Source organism: Eumetopias jubatus, unplaced genomic scaffold, assembly GCF_037043125.1.
Source record: "Eumetopias jubatus isolate StellerSeaLion01/CBP00866 unplaced genomic scaffold, mEumJub1_p1.0 scaffold_3, whole genome shotgun sequence".
Classification (NCBI taxonomy): domain Eukaryota; kingdom Metazoa; phylum Chordata; class Mammalia; order Carnivora; family Otariidae; genus Eumetopias; species Eumetopias jubatus.
This window is the reverse complement of record NW_028274809.1, coordinates 77,228,496-77,232,704: the sequence shown is the minus strand read 5'-3', so window position 1 is coordinate 77,232,704 and position 4,209 is coordinate 77,228,496. Positions and strand designations below refer to the sequence as shown.

Below are 4,209 nucleotides of genomic sequence, written 5' to 3'. Positions count from 1 at the left end.
CATGCCTTTACCTGGAATAGATTCTGTTTTTTTCTTTGAATTTTACTTTGGGAGCTGGCTTGGATTTCACCATCTTGAGGAAGCCATCCCTGATATCCACACCCAGTGTCACTATGCCTTTACTCATATTTATTAATGCTTGTCATGTGTCAAGTACTGAATAAACACTCTAACTGAATTATCACATTTAATAATTAAAAACACAGTGGAAGAGAGGTTACTATTTTAGAAATACGGAGAATAAAGTTCAGAGAAGTTAAGAAATTTGTTTAGTCATACCATTAGTGAATGACATTGCCTTTTTTTTAACCTTTGCATTTCCAGTTTGCACTATATGTTGATGTTAAATCCTATTTTTGTTACTGTGCATCCATAATTTTTATGCAGTCTCTATATAGTCCATTATTCTTCCCTCATTGTGTCTACTAGAAGACTTTATAGATATATAAGTGCTTACTACTGTCCCATGAGTTGACTATTTGAATATAAAGAAAGATTATCAAGAGCTCAGCTCTTGTTCATATCTTGATGAGTAGAGAGATCAAGATAATTTGTTTAAAGAAAACACTAGAGGTGTACAATTTTAAACCCTGGACATTTGAGGGAAATTAAAATTGAACAGATCCTTGACAATCATGAGGAATAGTTCTGGAGACCTAAACAATCCTCTAAATTCATGAATTTCATTAGTTCCTTAGAACCGCCATTTTCTCTTCATTTTCATTATAAGCAGTAATCACTTTCCTTTTTGGGATCATAAAAAATAAAAACCTAAGCTATAAAAATTACTGGAATTATTGTATATGTAGTGATGAGCTAAGGATGGCAAAAATAAGTTGATATGTGGATATTGGAAGGTTTAGTGACTCCCTCACTAAAATGTGACATATTTTTTTTTTTAAGACACATTTATTCAGTGTCATGATCAGACTATTACATTTAGCAATCAACAGCATGGGTGCAAAAAAAAAAAAAACCTACATTAAACTTTGTTGGAATGCTTTACACTTTCCACAGAACAGAAACTAAAATAACCTGTTATACAATTAGTCACAAATACAGTCCTCGAGTTTTTTGCCCATACACATGAGTATTGTCTAAAACATGTCTTCTTTGTAGCAGCGAGGCCCTGCCACCACTGTGCTTGGCCGAGTTCACAAATCTGTTGTAACCTGTAGCTTCCCCGTCACTTCTCTGGCTCTCCGCTCCTGCTGAGCTTTGTTTCCTGGCAGTAATTAAAACCTTCTGCCACTGCCGTAGCTACTGCTGCTGCTGGAACCACCACAGCCACCTTGGTTTCATGGTTTGGCAACGTATTGGCCTCCACCACCAGAGGGGCCAGAGCTTTTGCCTCCAAAATCTCCTCCTCTCATGGGTCCAAAATTTGAGGACTGATTGTTGTAATTGCCAAAATCATTGTAGCTTCCGCCACCTCCAGAGCTGCTTCCATCATGACCAAGTCCGTCATAGCCATCCCCACGGCCACCATGTCCACCACCGCCTCGACTGCCGCCAAAGCCACCTCGACCACTGAAGTTCCCTCCACGACCAAAGTTGTCATTCCCACCAAAACCACCTCCACGACCACCACCAAAGTTTCCAGAACCACTTCGACCTCTTTGGCTGGATGAAGCACTAGCCACCTCTTGCTTAGAGAGGGCTTTCCTTGCTTCACAGTTGTGGCCATTCACAGTACAGTATTTTTGAATGACCATCTTGTCTACAGAGTCATGGTCATCAGATATTACAAAAGCAAAACCTTTTTGCCACTGCCTCGGTCAGTCATGATCTCAATCACTTCAATTTTCCCATACTGTTCAAAATAATCTCTTAGATGATGTTCTTCAGTGTCTTCATTAATGCCACCAACAAAAATCTATTTCACAGTTAAGTGGGCACCAGGTCTTTGAGAATCTTCTCTTGAGACAGCCCTCTTTGGTTCCACAACTCTTCCATCCACCTTGTGTGGCCTTGCATTCATGGCTGCATCCACCTCCTCCACAGTGGCATACGTGACAAACCCAAAGCCTCTGGAGCGCTTGGTGTTTGGATCTCTCATTACCACACAGTCCGTAAGCGTTCCCCATTGCTCAAAATGGCTCCTCAGACTCTCATCGGTTCAAAGCTCAAACTTCTGATGAAGAGCTTCCACAGCTGTTCAGGCTCTTTGGAAGACTCTGACTTAGACATGATGGTGGTGGGAGGGGAGACTTTAACGATGCTTACTCGGCAGTGTCCACGGGCAGAAAAGCTACATGAGATATCCTTATACATTAACCAAGTGTCCAATTCAAATTTGTGTTTCACTCAATTCAGAAATTATTATAGGCTGAGATCTTGAGACTCACTTTCAAAATAGTGGAAAATGCACATGTGAAGTCCTGAGAGAAAAGTGAATACTCCTGTATGCAATAATATTTTGGGGGAATGATATTATTTATTGGACTAAGACCTCTTTGTTAGACTAAGACAAAGATATCTTATATCAAAAAATTTAAAAATAAAATATTTTATTTTGAATTTGAAATTAAAAACCATAAAGAAGTACTCTTAGGAAACATTTTATTCATTGTCACTAAATTTCATAATTAAATTTAGAATTTTTTTCAGAGAAAAAGTAAAAAAAAATGGCATGTATTCCAATTAAATTTTCTTCCTTTTGGATATAAATATTTATTCTTTCTTACATCTTTGGATACAAATGTTTGTTCTTTCATTCTGTTTCAATTTACAAAATTTTACTGAAATTTGATACTGTCCTCATTGCTTTATCACACATACCCTTTATTCCACCCTGGTCATAGTCATTTTTAAATGCCAACTGCTTAGAACGCAGCCAGTTGAATTTATTCATGTTAAAATTAATCTCTGTCATAACCATTCATGTAGTCCAGCCTAGTCAAATGTGGCTTTTGGAGCTAGGGCAGAATCAGAAAAGACATGGCATGATGCTGCCATGCATTTCTTCTCTCTATAACAAACGTAGCTCATAAATGATGGTACTCTAACCTGCTGGGCCTGGATGGAATTTCACAGTCCTCTCGATGTGCTGCTCTAGGCTGTCACTACCAATTGATTGACAGACTTTGGCAAATCAGATGAAGCCTTTATGCCAACTTAAGTCTTCTGTTTTAGTTAGGGGAATGAGATATTATGTTAGATAGAATAAAAAAATACTGCCATTACCAAAATTTACTATAGCTACTACATTTTTTAATTATGGGAATTGTAAAAACTCTTCACACTCCAGGAAAAATCTGACATGATAACCGGTAGACACCAGAACTGGTTCTAAACCTAAATGACCAATGACAATTTGCTTATGTGAATTCACCTGTGAAAGCCAATCAATCAGTAATGGCCTCATGCTTTTAAAGTCAGCCAATCAGCAGTGGATTCACTCCAATGACTGTGCATCTAAAGCTGACCACAACCAGTGCCTTTTTCTGTAATCAATATAAGCATGTGTCTTTATCCAACATAAGTCACCTTTGACACTGTTATTGCCTCTGTAACCAACACAATCCCCTGTTCTCCACCCTCTTTTTCTTAAAACCCCTTAAAACATTTGCTGAACTTCTCAAATGAATTATTTATTGGGAATAAAGTCACATACCAAAGTGTTGGCCACATGATTGAAACCCACCCCCACCAACAGAAATAGATTTCAATGGGCTATCACATTAAAAAACATTGAGAAATTCAAATCTTCTTCCCCATTTTAACTGTATGGAATGTATTTCATTGATGTACATCCATTTTATATAACTAGCCTGTGATATCAGACTTTTGGAATAGAATGTTAGCAAATCTGACATGCTTGAAATGTGAATAGTTGAGGGCTTAAGGAGAGGAATGTACTGGTTAATCACTAGGAGTAAGTTAAGAATTGATGAGAGGTAGCCAGTAAGTCTTTTTGTGGTTCCCCAATATGGGCCTACACTGGGCCATTTCTTCACTTTTCTCTAGACATCCTAACCAGCCTAGAAATAGTTCGGAAGGGCATGCTTATGTGGGAAACTAGTTTGGAGTTAAGCTTGCCAGTAGGTCACAGGGTGAGGCTTTTGATGGTGGTGATGGGGCTGGCAGGGATGTGCCTCAACAGCCGTCCAGGACTGAGTAGGGATTATGTGGCCAGTGGAAAGATCATAATGGACTGGAAGAAGTGCAAAAGACTCGGTTATTAAATGTTTTCCTGAGAATGAGGTA

General features: G+C 38.5%; 1 pseudogene; it reads right to left on the bottom strand.

The window, feature by feature from the left end:
- Positions 1-1,235: 1,235 nt before the first annotated feature.
- On the bottom strand, positions 1,236-2,190 carry LOC148164708 (heterogeneous nuclear ribonucleoprotein A1-like; annotated as a pseudogene).
- Between the last annotated feature and the right edge of the window lie 2,019 nt (positions 2,191-4,209).